Source organism: Leucopleurus acutus (assembly GCF_964270905.1).
Source record: "Leucopleurus acutus genome assembly, chromosome: 2".
NCBI lineage: Eukaryota > Metazoa > Chordata > Mammalia > Artiodactyla > Delphinidae > Leucopleurus > Leucopleurus acutus.
Genome location: NC_139143.1, coordinates 52917308 through 52934988, shown reverse-complemented (window position 1 = coordinate 52934988; position 17681 = coordinate 52917308). Strand labels below are relative to the sequence as shown.

At 38.7% G+C, this 17681-nt stretch overlaps 1 pseudogene across 1 annotated transcript; it reads right to left on the bottom strand.

The window, feature by feature from the left end:
• Window positions 1–2408: 2408 nt before the first annotated feature.
• On the bottom strand, window positions 2409–4837 carry LOC309958025 (F-box only protein 3-like; annotated as a pseudogene). Its single transcript has 3 exons — window positions 4216–4837; window positions 3074–3456; window positions 2409–2853 (listed from the first exon to the last, which is right to left on the bottom strand). The product of its transcript is annotated as an F-box only protein 3-like (transcript).
• Window positions 4838–17681: the final 12844 nt, after the last annotated feature.

The following is a 17681-nucleotide window of genomic DNA, read 5'->3' as shown; positions in this document are numbered from 1 at the left end:
ATATTTGTATAAGATCATCACCTTGTATACCTTAAACTTACATGATGTTCTATGTCAAATATATTTCAATAAAGCTAGGGAAAAAAATCACCCAAATTTCTACTATCCCGAGTAAACTGCTATTAATATAATGGTGTTTCCTCTTCCCTTCCCTTCCCTTCCCTTCCCTTCCCTTCCCTTCCCTTCTCTTCCCTTCCCTTCCTCCTTTTATGGAAAAATGCTATCCATACTGTTTCTTAGCTTTTTTTTCACTTAACAATCAATTATTAACATATTCCTATGTTATTAAATATTCTTCCACAGCATCATTTTTGATGGTTGCATACAGCTTTGTTGTATGAAAGTAACATAATTTAATTAGCAATCCTCTATTTTGGGGCACTTGTTTTCAATATTTTATATTATAAATATTGTCATTTTGAACATTTTTATGGAAAAAATTTTGTGTACAATCATGATTATTTTATTAGAATATATTACAAAAAGTAGATTTGTTGAGTCAAAGGATTCATCATTTTTAGCTTTTTAATAAATTTGTCAAACTCCCCCCTCCCTCCCAAAATATTGTTGCTGTTTGTATCATACTGTTGTCTGTTCTGGGCATTAACATTAACATTTTATTTAGTGATTTTGATAGGTACAAAGTTATCTAAGTGCTTTAATTTGCACTTATTTGAGTAATAGTGAGGTTTGACTTAAAAAATAAATATTGGCCCTTTAAATTTTCTCTTTTGTGAATTTCCTACTTATTTCCTTTGTCTGCTTTTCCATTACTGTAATCAGTTTTTCCTATTTATTTGTATGTGTGCTTTATATTTTAGTGTCAGTGACTCCTTGTCTGTCATGCATGTTACCAAGCTTTTGTTCAGTTTGCCCTTTGTCTTTAATTTTGATTTTGTTGATATACATACAATTTAAAATTGTATGTAGCCAAATCTTGCTACAACTTGAAAAAATTGTCTTCGGTATTATCTTCCAGTAATTTTGTATTGATATAATTAGATATTTAAACCTTCCAGAACTGATTTTTTGTGTATTACTGAAGCCAAGACCTCACTGGATTGGTTTCTTATTCCCATCCTTCCACATTCATGTCAGTGAGAGCAGTCACGCTCAGGGCCAGGAGACTGAGTTGGAAATACCATTGTTCTAACTAGTGTGGCATCCACAGTGTACATATCAGTGAAGCTAGAGGAACATTCTGATAGAATTTGTGTTTGCTCTGATCTCATCTTATTTTCTTCTGCATTTTCATCATCATTGTTTTTTTTTTCAGTTGAGATAACCACTTCCTTCCCTTTTTTTGGAAGTTCACTTTAGTGAGCTCAATGGGTGCTACAAACTGGCTAAATCTAGTTAAAAAAATCTAGCTGGGCCCACAGGCATTCCTTTCTATGATAAAGGCCTTAATATTTTTATTATTTTAGCTCAACAGCATTTTTTTTTGCTTATTAATATTAGTTTATGGGAAATAGGCAATTACACAAAATACAGGATTGGAACCAAAATTTGTTTTCAAAATGTGAGTTTTGAGACTTGGAGGATTTCATTCGAAACTCTCATTTATATAATTACAAAAAAATTCATGTTTCAGGAAAACATACTTAATTTTAACATTATCACAAAGTTAGACAGTCAAGTATTTCAAGGGGAAACAAAACAGAAGCAGTGTTTACAAATTTAGACTACATGAGACATTGTGGAGACTCTTTTGTTAGTCAACAACACAATACATAATTTTACACACTACACTTCAAAAATGATGCATCTGTGAACAATATGATAAAGGTCATAATGTTGAAGACTTTAAATTCAAGGTTGGTAGAGTTGAAGACTAAATTCAAGGTCAAAGTCATACTAACAGACTTTAAATTCAAGGTTGTTGTGATGAAAACTCTAAATTCAAGGACAGATTGTCTAAGAAGGACAAACAACTAGCATTCAAGCTATTTAGTCAGTTAGTTCCCTGTGAGTACAAAATATACAGGAATCACTAAATGGATCAGCCTAATTACAAATTCTGTTCATTTCTAAATAACTTATAAGTCTTTTCACAGAATCATTGTCACATATTTTCTATCCTTGTGTAGGTATTTCTGCCTCATTTTAAATCCTTATTCAAAACAATTCTCTCCCATTTCCATATCTGTATAAGTATAAAATATTTTTAAACAAAGAAATGTCTGTTCTAGAAATTTCTAGAGAACTATTTTCCCACTAGAGAAAAAAAAGATTCCCATTTCCTCCTCTACCTCAGAAACACAAAGCAAACCCAAACAATCCAATTCCTAAAGTAGTATCTCATAGAACCCAGGGCCTGGCACGGTATTTCATGCTAGTTTTCCTGCTGTAAGCTGAGAACAATTGGATTATTTACATTGTTGAGAAATTTGTTCAACAGGCTGGATTCATCCCAGGGCTTCCATCAGCAGAGGCTTGCTTAAAAAAAGGCGAGAGCAGTGGCATCTTTGAAGGGGAGCATCAAAGACTCTCCTCCGTCTCTCCTCCTAGTATTCTTCATCAGATTCATCCATATCTGCCCAATGGTCATAATCGTCTACTTCCTCCTCCTCCTCTTCTTTCTCTTGCATCTCTTCATGTTTATTAGGACCCATTTCCAATCGAGCTATAGACACCCTGAGTGTCGGACATGCCGTATGGAATCAGGGAAAGGTGACATTAAAGATCTTGTCTTTAAAGTAAAAAAAAAAAAAAAAAAAGGAAGATATAATATCCTTCCATATAGCGTGATGTTATATATGAATATACAACTTGTGTATTCATATACCCAGCCTGGACTGATGATTGGAAATTTACCAACAACTCCAGGTCCTTGAACTTCTTCCTCATTACCTTTATTTTTTAATTTTTTTTTAAAGATTTTTTTTGATGTGGGCCATTTTTAAAGTTTTTATTGAATTTGTTATACTACTGCTTCTGTTTTATGTTTTTGGTTTTTTGGCTGCAAGGCATGTGGGATCTTAGCTCCCTGACCGGGGTTCGAACCTGCACCCCCTGCACTGGAAGGCGAAGTCTTAACCACTGGACTGCCAGGAAAGTCCCTTCACATTACCTTTAGCATTTGTTATTCTCCGGTAGCGACTGTCTAACTGACAAGCCTTCTCAGGAAGTGCGTCTTTTGACATTTCAATCCTGATTTGGTATGTGAAGAAATAGTGGGGTGGGTATACAGAGCTGAGTTCCTGCAGAAACGATGTGGAAACTGAAACTGTAATATCCCCAGTCATTGCTACACACTCCGGATCATAAACATATCTGAAAATTTGGTCTCTGATGATAGGGAAGCCACCTGATACAACATTGTTGACATAAGAAGTAAACCAGTCAGTAAAAGTAGCACCTATGATAAACATGTCAGTAGCAGCTGGACTCTGAGCCGTTTGGTCAGACATTTGGTAGTGAGGTAGGAGATAGATGGGCCCTTGGGCTGCACAGCTGGTGTTTGTCAAGTGGAGTAAAACTGAAGCTTTGTTCTCACGCAGACACTCCAAGGACAAAGCTAGTGGCAGAAGCTGAGCTCTGCTGAAGTAAAGAGATAAGATGACCACTCCTGAGATCAAGGAAAACTTCCCTGTCTGCACGTGAGCAGGAAGCCTCCTTGGGGGTCAAAAAGGGAGGGGATGCCACCCCATAATAAGTGTGGACATACCCCCCACAGGCCTCTGGGGTGGGATCCATCTTAGCAAAACGTTGTGCATGCATGTTGGGGAGGGTCCTAGGGCAGGGCAGGTGTGAAGATAGAAATAAGAAAATTGGCCAAAGGTAAACAAAAACCCGGAAGGACTGTCCCATATAAGTGATTTAAATCACCTCTTTATTGTGCTACTCATTTAGGATGCCCATACTCTTTCTCTCTGGGTGTGTATTTCTGCCTTGCTTCTGACTTAAATAAGCAAACTGCTTCTCTGTGTGCTCACCCACATGTTATGCTGTATCTCTAATAATAAACTTTGTACCTGTTTTTACAATTTTTGCCTCCTTGAAATATTCTTGCTTTCAAACAGGGGAAAGAGCCAGGGCCACTTTGCTGCTAGCCTCTAGTGCCTGGTGGTCTAGCGGCTAGGATTCCTGGTTTTCAACTCAGGCGACCCACGTTCAATTCCTGGGCAGAGTACTAAGATCTCTCTTCAGGACCACTCATTGCTCTCTCTCCAAGATCAGTAGAAAACTTCATTTTTGTTTCAGCCCTTCCACTGCTATGTACCGACTCAAACCAGTATGTATGCAAAAAGTTAAAGGGAGAAAATATTTCAGTCCCTGTCTCTGCTGGAAGCCTCCAGCAGCTGTATAGATGTCTAACAAATCCTCAGAAAGATAGGATTAGACAGCACCATGCTTCCCAACAACCCAGGAACCACTAACTTCTGCCCATTGTGGATATGATAGTAACATCGATAATCATCTGGAAGTTTGAAGCCCATCTGAGCTTCTGCAGCATCTAGGTCTTCCTCTTAAGCACTCTCTTTCAGAGAGAAAACCATCTGGACATCTGGGTTACAAATATTTCTTGAGATCATCCCAGGCCTTTGTAATAGCAGCATAATGGTCAGTATATCTTCCTATATCAGAAAAGGATCTGTGAAGAGGGATTTCCAACACTGGTTCTTCTGTGTTTTCTCTTCCTCAGGTATCAGCCAGTAGTTTTTGCAATGTCTTCTCCACAGCGAATCATGACTTGATAGCTGACTAAGTCTTTAACTGACATAGCAACAATTGATTAGGTCTCGGTAGTCCAAGAAGGATAAGATGAGGAGCAGGGGATCGGTGGGCAGTGATTCCAGGGTCAGGGGTGCTGACTGGTCTCCATGGCCGCCATCTTGCCCGGCCCCTTGCAGGCCTGGCTCCACGCCCCCGCCCCAGACCCCGCAGCCACCACCCGCCTCCATGGCATTTGTAAGCTGTGCATTCTATCCATGATGGGTATCAGATGGAGGTAGCTCGTCATTAGCTCCAAAGCCCTAGAAATCTTTTTGTCTCTAAAGAGGCAACATATAAGTGAATACTGTTGTGAATACCCAAGTGAATCCGTAAGCAATTATGATACGATGGAATCTGCCACTGATTCCTGATATAAAATTATGCAAGGGAAAGGCACTAACATTTATTGGGAACCAGATACTGTATGTACATTTACATAATTAAGTCCAAACTACAGTTTTGCCGAGGTTACATATTAGCAATCTGATTTTCAGAAGAAAAAATTGAAGCTAAGGGATTAATCAATTTGCCTAGAGTCACGTAGCTGGTACAAGGTGGAGCTGACATTGAAATAGAGCTCTTAAAACATTTAGGCCACTGAGGATCATGCCTGCCTTTATCAGTAATCAACTGAACTCTTGGCTCGAGCATATACCTTAAATGCCAAGATCAAGTAGCAAATAGATGTGGTATTGAATAATCTACGTCTATGTCCTCTGAGGTACCCAAAGTTAGAACGTAGTTCTTTTGTGGTCCCTTCCTCTGTACCTAGTTCAATGATGGTCAGTAAGTCTCAGGAATCTGACTGCTCCCATACTTCTTTCTTATGTAGTCTCAGAATTTCTGATAAAAAGGAGTTAATACTTACTAGCCACAGATTTATAGTTCCAGAACCACTGACTTAGATCATCTAGTAATCTTTTAATTTTTAACACACATACTACTCTAATGGGAAAGAAAATTGACCTTACCAAAATTCATTGCAAGACATACTTCTTAGACAAGACAGTAATGAGGCAATGTCTGGTTCCTGTTAAAAGTGAAAAATAAATGATTCATAACCCAAACAAAAGTACAGACTTTATCATAAACATCATTACCCAATGCATTGTCAGTAGAACATGCTATGAGAAATATGAAATGAGACCTTTCTTTATACCTTAATTTAATTTAGTCGTCACTTGAATCCTTCCTGACAGTTTAGAATCCAACCTATTTTAAAGTGGCTAGAGAAGGAGAGATACATACTCACAACTGGAAAGAGTTGCCATATTTATCCAAAGTTCACACCAGGAAGGGACCAGTGTGTTGTTTGTTTTGTTCATAGTTATGTAGTTTTGTCTCCATAGGCGTTTGAATTTCATGCTCAGAATTAAAAGTAGTAAAGTGCCAACAAACATCAGTGTTTCTGAGAAGGCTATGTAAGATTTCAAATCTAAACGTTGCAAACATTATTCCTTTCTTCCTTGTCTGCCTTAATCTGTTTTCCCTTCCTGTGGAAACTAGCTTTTGTTTTGAAATCTGACATACCAATAGATTGTTGCAAAGGAAAACAGGAGAAAACAAATATTGTTTTAAAATATTGCTTATATGCCTGAGTATAATGTGTTTATTATTTTTAAGCCAAGCATTTGTTTTACTTGTTTGGAAAAATAAACTCTGTGCCACAGTGCATTGCCTGCTAGTATTTTATAGAGCCGTGTATGGCTGGTCAGTTATTTTGGGGGGTGATGGGTGGAGGATAAGAATCTCTTGCAAAAGACATATATAGGGTAGCATAAAATGAAATTTACTTATCAGTAAGAGTCTGAGGGGCAGCCTGACGTAATGGAAAAAATCCTGGATTCAGACAGAGTCAGGAGATCTGTGTAAATGAGAGGTGGTTGTGTTGGATTTCACTTTGAAATATTCTGTGACAGGAAATGGACTTGGGAGAGGAAGGAAGAGGGACTTCCAGAACTTCAGAGTGGGACCGTGAACATTAAACAGAAAGGATAGCTCTGGACAAGACTGTGTGATGTCCTGTCCTGTGGAAAGACTATTACTTGGGGAGAATTGGGCATGTGAATGAACCTGAGGATGTGACCTTGGAACCCTGTCTGGTTTTGGTGGGGAGTATGCTTGGTTAAGTGCAACCTAATTTCTTCCTGGAATCATCCTTGCTTGTCTCTTTAAAGACTATGAGGCCAGTCAGGGATCTATACTCTGCTGGTGGAAGTGACTGGAACCAGAGACTCAGGTGACATCACCTGGGAAATAAATGTAGGTTGAGAAAAGGAGAAAATCCAAGTTTTCTCCTGAAATCCAAAGTTCAGAGATTGAGTAGAAACAGAGGAGCTCAAGAGTGAAAAAAAAAAAAGTCCGGTGAGGTAAGAAGAAAATTAGGAGAGTGGGTGACACTAAGGCCAAGAGAGGAAAGTGTTTCAGGAAGTAGGAGTTGGTCAATAAAGCTACATGTTGCCAAAAGTCTCAGTAAGATGGAGGCTCAGGTGTGTCCATTAGGTTTGGCAACATCAGGTTATCGGTGACCTGACTAGAAAATGGAAGAATCAGAAGCTTGACTGGAGTGATCAAGCTGAGATTGGGAGGTAAGAAAGTGGAGACAGGAGGTATAGTTACTCTTTTGAGGTTTTTGCTGTATAGAGAAAGAAAGAAATGTGGTGAAAATTAGAGGGTACTTTGGGTCAAGGGAGGGTGATTTTTAAGACCAGGTAAACTAGATCAGATGAGACGGATGCAGAGGAGTGGAAAAAATGGATGAGGCAGGAGAGAGAAGGCAAAACTGCAAGGTAATGAGAGGATGTGGATCAGGAGATCCCAGTGGAGCAGGTGGGCTTTTTTTTTTTTTTTAGAAGAATAGACACAACTAAGTAATGTCAGGAAGGAAGGTAGAAAGAATAGGTACAGAAGAAAGTAGGTAAACAGAAAGTCAAGGGAACACCATTTAAATTGCTTCTTATTTCTCAGGAAAATATGAGGTAGGGTCAAGGGCTAAGGTGATGTTTGAAGAGAGAGGAGGAAGTATGTAATAGTTGTCTACGAGAGTTGGAAAGCAATGTACTGGGGAAGTGTAAGTAGAGTACATGTCGGGAAGTATCAGGTACCCATTTGTGACTCTGAGTCATGAATTTATTGTGGAACTAATTAGGGGTATTAAATAGTTTTCTTTTTTGTGTGTGTGTGTTAGTTTCTGCTTTATAACAAAGTGAATCAGCTATACATATACATATATCCCCATATCTCTTGCATCTCCCTCCCTCCCACCCTCCCTATCCCACCCCTCTAGGTGATCACAAAGCATGGAGCTGATCTCCCTGTGCTATGCAGCTGCTTCCCACTAGCTATCTGTTTTACATTTAGTAGTGTATATATGTCCATGCCACTCTCTCACTTTGTCCCAGCTTACCCTTCCCCCTCCCCCTGTCCTCAAGTCCATTCTCTAGTAGATCTGCATCTTTATTCCTGTCCTGCCCCTAGGTTCTTCATAACCTTTTTTTCCTTTTTAGATTCCATATATATGTGTTAGCATACGGTATTTTTTTCTCTCTTTCTGACTTACTTCACTCTGTATGACAGACTCTAGGTCCATCCACCTCACGACAAATAACTCAATTTCCTTTCTTTTTATGGCTGAGTAATATTCCATTGTATATATGTGCCACATCTTCTTTATCCATTCATCCAATGATGGACACTTAGGTTGTTTCCATGTCCTGGCTATTGTAAATAGAGCTGCAATGAACATTGGGGTACATGACTGTTTTTGAATTATGGTTTTCTCAGGGTATATGCCCAGTAGTGGGATTGCTGGGTGGTAAGGTAGTTCTATTTTTAGTTTTTTAAGGAACCTCCATACTGTTCTCCATAGTGGCTGTATCAATTTACATTACCACCAACAGTGCAAGAGGGTTCCCTTTTCTCCACACCCTCTCCAATGGCATTTTTCACAGAACTAGAACAAAAAATTTCACAATTTGTATGGAAACACAAAAGACCCCAAATAGCCAAAGCAATCTTGAGAAAGAAAAACGGAGCTGAAGGAATCAGGCTCCCTGACTTCAGACTATACTACGAAGCTACAGTAATCTAGATAGTCTGGTACTGGCACAAAAACAGAAATATAGATCAATGGAACAGGATAGAAAGCCCAGAGATAAACCCATGCACATATGGTCATCTTATTTTTGATAAAGGAGGCAAGACTATACAATGGAGAAAAGACAGCCTCTTCAATAAATGGTGCTGGGAAAACTGGACAGCTACATGTAGAAGAATGAAATTAGAACACTCCCTAACACCATACACATAAATGGTTTTCTCTATCAAACTTCAGTTTCTAGAATATGGCCAGAGTTGAGTTGAAGCAGATTTGATGTTCCAAGCAAATAGGAAGGAAGGAGAGGGGGGAGAGTGATTTTCTGGGCATGGAAGATAATGAGGACATGAAGGGTGATGTGCTGAGAAAAAAGTCATTGGTAGGTGGGGGAGTGATCAGGACATTGATATATGTGCTCTCTAAGGAAGTGGAAGTGAGCGAATTGTAGGCCTATGGTATGGGCTTCAAACAAGCTGGGTATTTTAAAGAAAAAAAGGGCAAATGAAAGCTTTGAAAGTAGCACTGGGAGCTAAGAGGACACCAACCAGCATCTGAAGTTCATGGGCTGTAAAGAAAAAAGCAAACTCTGCTTTTGTCCTTAGGAAGAATAAGATTTCAATTAGAGAAAGAAGGTGAAGGAACCATTCAGAGAAAGGGAAGACAGACAGGGGATTCCATATGGCCCAGTGAAGAAGAGGGTAGAGAAGAATGGAGAGGGTGGACATAGGACTATGGGATCCAGACTGGAGGGCAATGGGTGGATGAATGATAGGACATTAGAGTTCTGAGAGTGGTTGAACAGAAAGTGATATAAGGCATGAGAGTTTAGTCTTGATGGCCTCTTAATGGAAGGCCCAGCAGTTCAGATCTGTCTCATGATATAACTATAAGGAACAGGGAACTGTGGACAAAAGATACTGTACAGGCTTCCTTGGGTTTCTGGACTCTCTTGGGGTTATTACTACTAACTAGCTGCATGCTCTAGTTTTGCATGGGCAAGTTCTTGTCTGGCTCTCACTTTATTCATGTACAAAGTGAGTCACTTCCCAGGACTCATGTGCTCTTTTCATTTTCTGAAATGGCCCTTACTTTGTTGCCAGGCTGTTGAAATCCTAACCGTTCTTTAAGAATCCTCTCAGAAGCCATCTCTACCGTTAGGCTTTTCTCAGTTTCATCACCCATTTCAACCAGATGTGAGCTTTATGTTCTCAGAATCACCATAACACTGTCTGAACCATCCCAATGGCAGATATCAGTCTTCCGAATAATACAGTTATTTGTGTTTATCTCTCATCCTTGTCAAAAACTCCATGAGATAGGAAATGCAATACATTCTTTTTGCTCAAGTAGATGCTCAGTAAGTGACTTTCGAATGTAGTCACTTACTGAGTCAGTAAAGCATACTTCTGGAGGATACAACAGTATTGAAGTAACAGAGACTATTAGAAAGAAAAAGTGAAAAATACCTTGTATGATACTTCAAATTTGCATGGGACATTTCGGTAAGTAGAAAATGCAAATTTACTAGGTCTAAGAGTTGTTTGTATGCCTCTTGCTACAAACTTGAAGCAATTACAGATACAGTAAAGCTATTAATAGAGGCTTAAGGAATCCTGTCATGTTAAATGGAAAATAACAGAGGAAGAAAGGAGGAGGTGAAAATTCATATATTTAAAGACTATTGGAAATACAAGGAAAGCTAACTGAAAGAAATAATATAATTCCTAGGCTTTAAAAAATGCCAAGGTAGAATTTGTACTAATACAAATTAGTGAAGAATTTCTCTAGGCTACTGGTTGCCTAAAAATGTATCTGTATTGGGAAGCGTATTAGTTATTGGTCTGTGAAATTGCATGAAATGATTTGGAATGTGATGTTGCTTTGTCTGTTAAGCAGAGTATTTTTTTAAAAATTTACTGGCTACATTTTAAAAATTGAAATATAATTGACAATTAAAAATAGTATATGTGGGCTTCCCTGGTGGCGCTGAGAGTCCGCCTGCGGATGCAGGGGACACGGGTTCGTGCCCTGGGCCAGGAAGATCCCACATGCCGCGGAGCGGCTGGGCCCGTGAACCATGGCCGCTGAGCCTGCGCATCTGGAGCCTGTGCTCCGCAACGGGAGAGGCCACAACAGTGAGAGGCCCGCGTACTGCAAAAAAAAAAAAAAAAAAAAAAAAAAAAAAAAAATAGTATATGTTTAAGGCATACAGTTTGATGATTTAATATGCATGTACATCGCTGAATAATCACTGTAATCAAGCTAATAACATGTCCACTGATACAGGCTACCTTTGAACCAAGGCCAAATCTATCCTGTTTTTGGGGGCTGGGTGTGGAATTCATTAGACTTAGTACTGACAAAAATAGGGTGGGACTATGTAATTTTTTATACAATTTTTAAAGGTTACACTCCATTTACAGTTATTACAAAATAGTGTAAATGGATTATTTTAGTAGCTGTATTTTTTGAATCCAGAGTTGAGTTACATGATCTGACAAAAAAAAGAATGTACTTATTGGGACTAATGGGACATAATGTTGGAAACTGGACATGTTGGGAAATTCCAGAAGTTTATGTTGTGTAACAATTCCAACACCATCACTACCACCACCACCACCACCACCACCAAAAATAGTAACAAAAATTTTCTGAGCCCTTACTCTGTGTCAGTCTCTATTCTTCTTTACGTGTTGTACCAGTTACAGTTCAACCAGAGACACAGAACTAATAGGAGATATAATATATATTAAGAGATTTATTTTGAGGAATTGCCATACGCAATCATGGGGGGTCGATAGGCTGGGTTGTTAGGAAGGACAAACAAGCTGGAACTCTTGGGTGTGAGCTGAAGCTGCATTCCACAAACAGAATTTCCTCCTTCTCTGGGGTGACTCAGGTCTGCTGGTAAGGCCTTTCAACTGATTAAATCCGGCCCATTCAGATAATCGAGGATAATCTCCCTTTCTTAAAATTACTTGGTTATGGACTTTCATCACATCTACAAAATGACCTTCAGAGTAACATTTAGATTAATGTTTGCTTGAATAACTGGACACTGTAGCCCAGCTAAATTGGTCGATAAAACATGTATTATCCGATTTAACCCTCAAAAGAATTCCTCTGAAGCAATTCACACGAATGACAAATCTTGGAGCAAGGGTTTGAACCCAGGGATTGATGTAGGGCCCGGAGATTATACACCATGCTGGAGAGCATTGTGGGAGAGAAGCTAAAGCCATACATAGTTTCTCCTCTGAAACATCTCTTGGGACAGGCCCCTTGTATTTCCTAGAGAGCAATCAATCCCTTTTAACTAGGATTGGTGACTGCTCTCAGGCTGTCACATGGAGGATATTATTCAACACCCAAGTTATAGTGATAAAAAGAACTTAAACTCATTAGCTCCCTGGAAAATTACTTCGTTCCCTTAGTTTCGTTCAAAGGGTACAAGGGAAACCAAGCAGTTTGTCTTTGTCATCCTGTTTGCCCCTCGATACATTTTACTAAGACCACGAATGTAAAAATTGATATTGAGACGGGTATTAAGCTTAAGTTAAAATTTAGGTGATGACTATAGAGGATTTATTTTAATCTAAATCTTTCTTAGCTATAATAAGAAAGAGCAGACCATCTGGTAGAAAGAGTAGAACGAGATGGAAATGCAACAGAACTGTGAACAGAAAGGGCAATCCAGTAACTGAACTGTAGATGGGGGTGGATCGGCATGTTGTGGTGACTGTCTCTGCTTGAGCCTCTGGGGGTCCTGGTGGAGAGGCTAAGATTGGCTGGTGTCAGGGTGGACCCTTCAAAACCCATAGGTAGGTTTTGGAAAGTAGTGTTGGTTTCCAGCCCAGTGTCCTGCTGAGGCTGGGATCTCTGATCCCTGGGCTTTCCTGTGACCACACTCTTTCTCTCTTCCAGATCCCCTACTGATTGGATTTTACCTCTCAGGAAGTGCATTCTCCTTCAGGGTCTCGGTTAGATGCTCTGACAAACAACAAGGGCAACAAAAACACAAACACTTTGCTCCTGTGTCTGTGACAGACTCTGCATGCCTTACTTTGATTGCAAGCTTTCTTGAACACTGCTCTTCCTAAAAGGGAAGAACTATGTGAGTAGGCAGAATATTGACCCCCAAAGATAGCAGATCCTAACCTCTGGAACCTGTAAATGTTACCATAGATGGAAAAAGCGTCTTTGAAGATGTGATTAAATAAAAGATCTTGAAATGTGAGATTATTCTGTATTATCTAGATGGGCCTTAACTCCTATCAGAAGTGTCCTTATAAGAGAGAAGGAGATGTGGCACAGAGAAGGAGAGGGTAGTGTGAACACAGAAATGGACGGGAGTGATGCAGCCACAAGCCAAGGAATGCCAGCAGCCACGGGGAGCTGGACAGGCAAGAACAGATTCTCCTCTAGAATCTCTGGAGGGCTCTAGGGAAGATTGTGCTCAAGCGATACTAATTTTGGACTTCTGGCCTCCAGAACTGTGAGAGACTAAGTTTCTGTTGTTTTAAACTGCCAAGCTTGTGGCATTTTGTTACAGCAACCACAGGAAACTAATACAGCATCCTAACTTTTCCTTCAGATGACTCCTAATATCTCATCATCTCCATTAAGTCCTCTGTGAAAAAATAAAGAATCCTAATAGCGATTCTACACCTCATCCAGTGCTCTATTTACTTGATCTTCAGGAGAAAACTCAAATGTTTATTGGTTTGTTGTATTGTATTTATTCTTGGTTTGTTATAAGCTAAAGAATGGAAGGGAATTTTTCATTCACTTTGTGAAATAGCCAACATAATGCTCTATAGACACTGTTTTAATGATAAGAACATGTAGAAGACTTTAAAAGAGAAAGAATTATGAGAATAATGATGTTTGGCCTTCAAATCAATACCCGGAAAAGGCCATCCGTCTCTTTCTTTTCTTATTGTTGCTACTGATTCCTGGCTGTGTTACTTATGCTGATGGAAAGGCTTCTATTGTTCATCAATTATTACAGCTCTTTTAGCTTAATGGCTTACTTAGTATTACAATTCTCTGTATTAAATGCCTTGAATCAGTTTTTAGGCCAGTGACCCAATGGTAATAACAATAATAACAACAACAATGATAATGTAAAAGTGGGCTTTATACTATTTTATGTCACTTACCACAATAACCTATAAAGGAAGTAGATGAGAAAACTGAGGTTCAAAGCATTTAAGTGACTTATCCAAGGTCAGAGCTAGTTAAGGGCAGAGCTGTATGCTTAACAATGACATGATGCAGCTTTTTAATCTTAAATCGTTCAGTCTCATTCAATAATGATCACAAATCAGTATCCCAGATACAGCTCAGGCACTTCAACTCACTCCACCTTGGAAAATGGTCCCCCCAGCCCCTCTTTCCACTCCCCACTTTCCAGAAAGGCTGGGACAGCCATCTCTGAGACCTAAATCAGGTTCCAGGCATGAGGTCTAGGGAGTCTTGGGAATATGATATAATTTGTGGCAACTGGTCCAGTCCTCTCCTCACCCTCCTTTTCTCAACTCTGCTTAAGCCTCTTTCCCAGAGGATTTGCATGTATCAGTGTACATTATGATCCCACTTGGATTATTGTACAGCAGAATTCAGAGCTAGAAGAGGTCTTAAAAATATTTAGTTCAACCACCTCCTTTGACAGGTGAGAAAAACCACATTAAAAAAAATACAGAAGACTTTAAGAGAAACGAATTATGAGAATAAAAAGTTAAAAAATAAAAAGACAACTCTCCTCTTTCATTAGAATGGATTTCGGATTAGAATGGCCTGCTTGTCCAGTTGCTAAAGTAAGTTAAAGTGGCAAATGTAAAGTAAGCAAGGTTATTCTATGACATTCAGAGTTTTCTGATTATCGTACAATCTCTTTTTGCACATCAATGCGTTTTAGCATTTTATTACAACATTTAGAGTGTACTTAGATCCTTTAATTATCCAGCTTATCTTAAACTCTTAGACATGCTTTAGGATACAGATCTTTGGAACAGCTAATCTGAATACCAATGATTTGGTTAGGGTCTTAATTCCTAGAGAAGATAGGTTCATTTGAATTTCCAATTTAGGATATAATTTCATCTTGTTTTGTTTAAAATGTCTTAATTGGTAAAATTTGTGATAATTTGGCTTTTCTGTACTCCCAAATTAAAGAATTTACAAGAGAAGGAAAAGTCAACGAGATGTGTTCAATATATGAGACTAACGAGATGTGTTCAATATATGAGACAATATTAAAACTCAGTTCATTTTAACAGCAACATTGAGAATTTGTAGTATCAGCAAATAACACTTTATTTTTCTCAAATCTGGATTTGATAGATGACTTGGCCACATCTGTTACTCTGCATGAGCACCCCTAACACCAATTCTGTCTTACAGGAAGGGGGCCACAGATATACTGTACATTTAGAGTGGCTTTATTATGTGTACAGAAAGTTTTACGTAAAAGGATGTTTTACGTCCTTTATAAAGGACGTTTATTTCCTGCAAATGCTAGGAAATTGCCCAAGTGCTCATTAATAAGGAACTGGCTAATATAATATGAATCTATAAAATGGAACATTCCATTAAAAATGCAGTAGCTATATATATGTATATATGTATCTGTGTATATATATGTATATATATATTATACATATAGGTGGTGTAATCCTCAAGACATATTTTTAAGTGAGAAATGAAAGAGAAAAGTCTATACAGAAGACTGCTATTTGTGTTTTTAATTAAAAATTTACTTTTCATTTTGAAATAATTTTATATTTACAAACAGTTGTAAAAATGGCATGAGAATTCCTTTTTATCCTTCACCTAGTTTACCCCAAAGTTAACACCCCAAGTAACACAAAGTTACATGACTGTGGTACAATGATCAAAACTAGGAAATGATCATTGATGCAATTCTGTTAACGAATCTGCAGACTTTTTGCAATTTTTTTCGTTTCTTCCACTACTGTCCTTTAGGGTACTTTGATCTGGGGCAGCATCTCCAGTTCATCAGTCTTTGCCTTTCATGACCTTGATCCTTTTGAAGAGCATTCATCACATATCTTGTAGAGTATTCCTCAGATGGGTCTTTCTAATGTTTTCTTGTGATTTGACTCAGGTTACAATTTTTTTTTGGCCAGAATATTGTAGAAGTGGTGTTGTGTACTTCACTGTTCATATCTGGAGACACCTCTCATTGCTGGAGATGTCAACTTGATCACTTGGTTAAGGTGGTGTCTTCCAGAGTTCTCCATGGTCAAATTATTATATTTTCCTCTTTTATTAATAAGTATCTTATGGGGAGTTAATTTGAGACTGTGTGAATATCCTGTTATTTATCATATTTTTTGTCTACTAATTTGCCCAGCCATTAATGATTTTTGCCTGAAACAATTGTTACTGTGATGTTTCCATTTGTGTTTTTAAAAGTGACGTACACACCTATGCCTGTGTCTACATAAAATATCTTGGGAACGATATATCAGAAACTGCAAAAAGTGATTAGCTTTGGGGAAGAGGGCAGCTAGACAGCCAACTCAGGGAGATGTTTCACCGTGTAACCTTTTATGCAGTGTGAATTTACCAGGTTCATATCTTATGATTTGGGGAGGGATAGTGGTAGGATCAAATTTGTTGATTTAAAAAGTAAAATTATCTTTTCTAGTGACACAAGAATACTGTTTGCTATCAAATTAATTTATGATAAAAATTACTGGGAGAGAAGAGAAGTGAAATTCTGCTTAACAAAAGGATTTTGCTATTTTCTTAAATACAAATTAGAGACTGTTTCATAATGTTATCTGAAATCATAAGTACTTGGGTTTGTGATCCAGAACTGTAGCTAGCTGGTAAATTTTATCCCTAAAATATAAACAGCATTAACATTTCACTTATTGAAACTTGTGATAGATTTTTAAACTAGGTCTGTATTGTATAATCGTCTTTTGGTATAAATATTAATTCTAAAGAAACATCAGTTCAGCAACAGAATATGGCACTCCTACTATTGAGAGAAGCCATGCTGAGCAAGCGTATTAGAATTTTATTTGTAACGCTCTGATATATTTCTTTTCACAACCAAGAAAAAAAATGCTTTACAAATTCCACGTCTTACATTAACTATGATTTCTTATCACAATCATTATTCTAAGAGAAGTTTTGGAACCGTTCAGAAAATTTTAGAAACACTGACTCTTCTTGAACTTTGCTGGTCAAATACGCAATGTCTATGCTACTTTGTTTAACTGATGAAATACCAGCCTTCCCAGTTTGTGAGCAAAATGGGTCACGTTTATATTTGTAACATGGATGTCTATGCCTCTCTTCAACAGAGGGCTCCTCCTCCTTTTTTTTTTTTTTTTTTTTTCTTTTGCGGTACGTGGGCCTCTCACTGTTGTGGCCCCTCCCGCTGCGGAGCACAGGCTCCGGACGCGCAGGCTCAGCGGCCATGGCTCACGGGCCCAGCCGCTCCGCCGCATGTGGGATCTTCCCGGACCGGGGCACGAACCCGTGTCCCCTGAGTCGGCAGGCGGACTCTCAACCACTGCGCCACCAGGGAAGCCCGAGGGCTCCTCCTTTAACATGTGAAAGTAAGTAGGAGGCTTGGTCTTACATATTTCTTGAGTTATCCGCACAGAAGTCTTTTCAATGCCTTATGTGATTTCCCACCATTCCAAGTTCCTCCATGATCCCCAATGGTGATACTGTTGACTCTTGTTCTGTTCTGTTTCTCTCTTGTCATCCCTGGCTGTGATGATGCTCATCTCACTAAAACCACTAGAGAGCCATGAGGGGAAAGTGTGTGTGTGTGGGGGGGGAAGTGTGTGAGTGTGTGTGTGTGTGTGTGCGCGCACAG